The sequence below is a fragment of the Toxotes jaculatrix genome, chromosome 24 (assembly GCF_017976425.1).
Source record: "Toxotes jaculatrix isolate fToxJac2 chromosome 24, fToxJac2.pri, whole genome shotgun sequence".
NCBI lineage: Eukaryota > Metazoa > Chordata > Actinopteri > Toxotidae > Toxotes > Toxotes jaculatrix.
The window spans coordinates 1,307,421-1,313,523 of record NC_054417.1 but is presented as its reverse complement, the minus strand read 5'-3'; positions in this window follow the sequence as shown (position 1 = coordinate 1,313,523).

Here is a 6,103-nt window from a genome sequence, read left to right as displayed (position 1 = left end):
GATAGAATCATGAAGAACCTCTAACCTTTAGCTGCTGCCTTGATGGGTATTTCCAAAGGTTTGCAAAGATACGTTGATGCTCAGTTGTTTTCGTTGCCCTGACGTGTCCTGGATCATTTCATGGATCTGGGACATTTCAGTCTTGCATAAGTTCATAAAATTTGTCACGTTTCCTTGATCAGGAAAAAAAAACAGAGTAATTCTGAGAAAGGATGAGTTTCCTGCCATCTGGTGTCAATTTGCTTTGTATTTCCAGCATTGATCCCAAAAGAAATTATTTGGACCAGTTAACAACACACCAACCTGAAAATACAGGTGCACCAGCTGGCAGGTTGTTTTCCATGAAGAAAGATTTTGCTTGTGTCTGCCAGTTATTTCCCATCATGCCACTGACACTCACCACACCTACACAGTCAGTGCTTTCTCACGGAGGGTTCTGGAGGCAGGGGACGGTGTCTGAAGTGATGCAGGGCATTTTCTGATTCATTGACATGTAGCACAGACCTGGTCAGACTCTGCCTCCTGAACATTAAACAGTGTACTGTGCCTTTAACTCTGAGCTGGAGCCCTGACTGTATTCATGCATAGACCCCATTATTATGAAACAGGGATCATTTAAAATTTAGGCGAGTGCTTTGTAAGGAAAAGCAGAATGTATGTTAACATGAGGCTTTGCTGTTGATGTTTTTCTACATACGTTTGTTTCTGTATTGATTTTCAACAATAAAGACGTCTCGATTCTTTTTTTATAAAAGCTCGTCTGTTGTTTTTCCTCCTGGTTCACAGCATTGTTCATTATGTGGCCTGAAACCACGTTTTGATGAAACAGTTATGACCCACTAATCTAAAGGGAGTTAATCATGAAAAACTCTGATTTAAAGGATGCAGATAAACTTCACCCAGGAAAAGTTGGTTATTAGTTTTCTTTGAATGAGCGTGAGTTTGTGCTTTGTGTGGATATATACATCTAATAATTCACTTTGAAATTTAACATCACTGTTCTGAAGCTGTTCATTAAGAATATTCCATATTTTTTGGCCAGTAAAGCAGCATTTTAACCAGTTTCACAACTGACACTGTTTTTCCAATGAAACTGTTGAAATACACAGACAGATTCAGGGAGGATTCACACAGTGGTGCAGACGGAGCTTCCCTCTGGTTCAGGTCTGCAGCTGTGTCCCACATGTAAACTCAGTGACTGGGCTCATGTAGTTCTGTGACCCACCTCCTCCTGGAGTACCGCACTATTTTCTGTAGATGTGTTTGTGCTCAGATCAGTTTGAAAGTCTTTCTTCTTTATTAATTAGAAAACCTGCAGAACATCAGCTGAAGGGCTTCAACTAACGATTGTTTTTATTATCAGTTAATCTGTCAGTTATTTTCTGGATCGATTGATTGGTTTGTGGAACATGAACCCAGTCAATGGATCCGTTCCTTTTCACTTCCTGTTTATTTTCAGTTCATTTCCGTTTGTTAAGGAAACCAGGAGTGTGTGACCCCCCCCCCCTCCCAAAGGTACACTTGGTTGCGTCCGTGGTTAGCTAGCGCGGTTCGCTCGCCGCTCCTCGGTTTTCTGGTTGATCTGTGTTGTGCTGTGGTGTAAACTGGTTAATGAGTTAATCTGTGGTCTAAATTCTGTCAGCGGAGGTGAACAAACGAGGGAAGTAACGACTGAAGATCGGAGACAGAAGGACCGACAGACAGTGAGTAACTACACGAAGGAATAAGAAACATTAGCTTAGCATCTCAGACAGTAGCTAACGTCTCAGCTAACTGTTGCTGGTGGAAAGTTAGTTTATTTACTAAAGTCCTGCGCTTACGCACAGTTTTCAGATCATGTTCTTAACTTTAGAGTTTCTCCGTTTTATTCTTCTTCATACTTCCACTCTTAGTTACTCCACATTTCCCTCTGAGATGTGAGAAGCTAAAGCTGTTTATCTCTGCGTTTAGTTTCCCGCATTATTCATCAGGTACTTTGGAAATGAAGATTTTACACCATAGATTTTAAACTACAGCACATTGTTAAAGGTTAAACCAGTGGTTTCCAAGCTGTTTGACCCATTTCAGATGTCTATGAGTCGCTAACCGCTCCGACACACAGTGATGGTTCAGAGAAAAAGTCCATGGATGATCATGAAGGTCGGTCGTTGTTCCTGTGGTGAAATAATGGTGTCTGCTCACAGTGCAGGAGCAGAGAGACACAGGAAGAGGGAGAGACGTCCTGAGAGCAGTGGTCAGAGACGGGGACGTGGCCTGGACATCCAGATGATCAGGTGAGAAAGTGGAATGTGAACTATAATCAAAGTTAGTAGCTTGTGGTTAGTAACTTGAATGACGGTGGTTACAGAGACAGAAACACTTCAGTATTAATCAGATTAAGATGTGAGTGGATAACTGCAGTTTCCATGGTGGACGTGGTCTCAGGTTCAGATCTGAGAAAACACAGTCGGAACTCAGACCTGATCCTCATCCTGATAATGTGACAGCCAGAGAAAAAAGAAAAACTGGATTACAAACACCTGAAGACAGAAATGAATGTTTTTCTTATCATGGTGATTTATCCTGGTTTGAAATGAGTCGTCTTTGTGATGCCAGAAAAAAACAGAGTTAAACCCAAATAATTAAGATGGAAATTTATGAAATAAAATAAGAACAAAAATAAAAATAGAAACTACTTGGACTCTGATGGTTCATCGTTTCATTCAGCATTTGATCAGTGATGGAAACGATTGATTGTTTCAGCTCTGGTTGTAAATACTGTGGTGTTTTCTGTGATCCAGACTTTAGAGAGCACTTTCCCTCTGAGTGGAGCTGTTAGCCCCTGGTGGGGGTCTGATGCCTCGGGGGGGGGGTTGATCTTCTCTTAGAACAGAAACATCACTGAATGCACCTTAAGGTATATTGTGTGACACCGCCCCCCCCCCTCCCTCCCCACGAGGACACCCAGCGTCCTGTCACCACATACCCCCGCTCTGTCCCACCGCCCCCCTTGGTGTCACGAGTCCGACCGCAGTCTGGTGAGAGACACCAGCGGTGATGTGACGAGTTACATCACTTTTCCAGACGTTTCTCTGAAACCACAGGATAAAGATAGAGGCTTTATGTCCCGTTGCTGTGGCAACCAGTGAATTATTTCAGTAAAGAGGGAAAAGTCTGACAAGTTCTTGACTCTGCGACGAGTAAAGTGAAGGTTTATTCACCACAGAGGAGAAAAAAGAAAATAAGAGCAGGAAATCTCGTCAGAAGAAGAGCGTGGAGCGTCTCGGGCCATGCCAGCTCTGCTGTAATTTCACCCCGCTGCAGGAACATGCTTATGTAACACATGAACACATGAACGTTCCTTTAATGAGAAATGGGACTGGTGGGTGAGCTAATGACCTGTTTCCATGTGACGGAGATGGAGGGAGAAGCTGAGAGAAGTGTGTGTGACATCAGAACATGAACGTTGTTCTTCCTCTAACTTTTTATTCTTCTTATGATTTACATTTAGAGAAGGAAAAAGTCAGGATGAGATTCTCGTCTGAAAAACATACAGCAGCAGAAGTTTGCTTTTCTTCTGGTGACCCCTCACATTTAGCCTGTGACCCCTTGTGTTGGTCTCGCCCCCTCGTTTGGGCCCCGCTGTGCAGCATTGGCACTGATGTCTGGTGTTGTAGAGAACATTTAGCACGTTTGTGTCTGGAGAACGTGTCTCCAGCAGGATCAGGTTTGAGTCCCGTTACGTCTGAAAAGTAAACTGATGCTTCAGTCCTGCACCTGTCCACAGACCAGCGTGCCGTCCTGACCCCCAGACTTGGCTCTGAGTCCGTCCTCTGTGCCTCGTCCATCTGGTCCACATTGTTTTTCCAACAAACCATCCGCCTTGTAAATGTCCTGTTTGTCTCCCAGCTTCCACACAGGAAGTTATGGGTCCGTGGAGGTTCAGTGGTTAATTGTTTTCACAGGGACTCAGTGTTGGAGCTGCAGCAGCAGCTTGGCCTCAAAGGTTTGGATGTTGTGATGAATGTTTGTCCTTGTTACAGGACCCAGAACAAAGATCTGAGTTTTCAGGTTTATGTTATCAGTCCACGTCTTTACACACTGACTTCAGATCAGTGTCTTCCTCCCTCTTTTTCCTGTATATTCTGTGGCAGCAGTTGAACTTTCTTTCTTTCCTTTGTTGGACCGAACCTTCCACTGCAGAACATTTCACTGTTTCCCAAACCCGATGGACTGGTTATGTAATGTCTTGGGTTAATGTGCTTCAGTCCTGATCTCTGAGAGTGTGACTCTGAGACGTGGGTCCAGCTGTGCTTGGACATGTGTTGGACAGTTTGATGCTCAGCTTATTGGTGAGATGAAACACGCTGACTCGTGGTCTGGACCGTGAACCTGTTTGACGTGGCTCCTATCTGAGCTGACCTGGGATATGGAACGTTATGAGCTTAACTTGGGACTTGCTGGTCTTGATTTGTGACTTGTTGGTCATGACTGGTAATTTGAACTCAGATGAAGCGTAGAGTGTAAATCAGCTGATAATTTCACTTCCTGTATTCTGTGTTCATGTTGAAAGCAGCATAAAGGACCGTCTTCGTGCTCGTTGGTCTCCTCCAGTTTCTGATCTGGACTCCAAACGTTCCCCTCTTTGTTCCCCTGCTTTTCCCTTTGTCATCTTCTTCCCTTGAGATTCTCTGACAGATGAGTTACGATGCTTCAGAACCCCGGCCCCCTCGTTTCAGCTCCTCTGGCCTGGGATTCCCTTGTTTTAGGAAAAGCAGACTTGGCTGGACTGAGTGGAGAGAACAGGGGAGGACTGGGGAGGACGAGGGGAGGACACGATGAAAGACGAGGGCTGTTTATTGGGGAAACCCCGGATGGTGTCGAGGTGAGAAGCTGGGAGATTGATAACCTCCGCTGCTGGTGATGAGTTCCTCCTCTTAATCTGTTTCACAGGAGTTTTTGTGGAGGGGATGAGGGGCCGCAGCACAGGGAGGGGCCACAGTGTTCAGTTTGTGCACCTTGTCTGGTCCACATGAACCCCCACCCTGGCTCAGTGGCCTGGAACACGAGGATCCTTCTCTCCTCAGATCACCTCTTTGCTCGTGTTTTCCTCAGAGGCTCTGAATCAAAGTTCAATCAATATCTCAGCTGATGGAACTCGAGTCTCAGATTTCCAACGTTCCCAGCTTGAACTGAACAGAAGGGACCCGCTCTCCTCTGAAACATGTCATTTCAGCTTTGCTGTTCACTTTGACTTTAAACGTCACGTTCATGTATGTTCTGAGGGATCTTTATGACTCAGACTACATTAAAACAAACACACGTTTCATTTGTCCTTCTTAGTCTTCAGGCTTTATCCTGACAGCGGTGTAGATGTGTGTATTTATCCAGATGTGAATCAGGTTTAAACCGATCAGCTGCTCGAGCCGACAGACCTTACCGACGCTAAGAGGCTGAAAATGTAAACCAGTCGACTTATCAGCTCGTCGGCAAACACATGGAGCGGATTTGTAATGATGGGGTGAATTCAGAGGAAAAATAGGAGGCTGTTATGTCACACATGGCTGAAGGTGAAGCCAGATTCCTGCAGGAACAGCTGGCGGAGATTTAAAGAATCCAGAAGAAATGAGAAGATTTATGTGCTTTGGCTGCGTTTGTTTTATTCTCCAGACTTCAGCAAGAAAAGTCAAACTTCAACAGGTTCACTAAGACGCAGAATAAAACTTTTATATGGGAGATATTCTCACACAGGCTCACATGGATATTACATTTATCTTCATAGGAAAGTGGATTAGTCAGAGGAGCCAGGTTCATGCCAAACTGTGAGCGTGGGGTGTTCAGGAACTGAAATGAACGTGGGGCATTCAGGAACTGAGATGAGCTCATTCAAGAAGCTGGATAATGACTGTATTTGCAGTATGGAAGCAAGTTTTCACCAGCAAGAAAAGTTCGGAAAGATTCAAATAATAATAACTGAGCACAAACGGAGAATCTGATTGGCTGCTGGGGGTGATCATGAGGACCAGAGGCTGTCAGTCGGTCACATGGTCTGGTTTTGTCCTGTGATGTTTCGTCCTGCTACAGACAAACAGTTTCACCTCCACATGAATATTAATCTGTAATT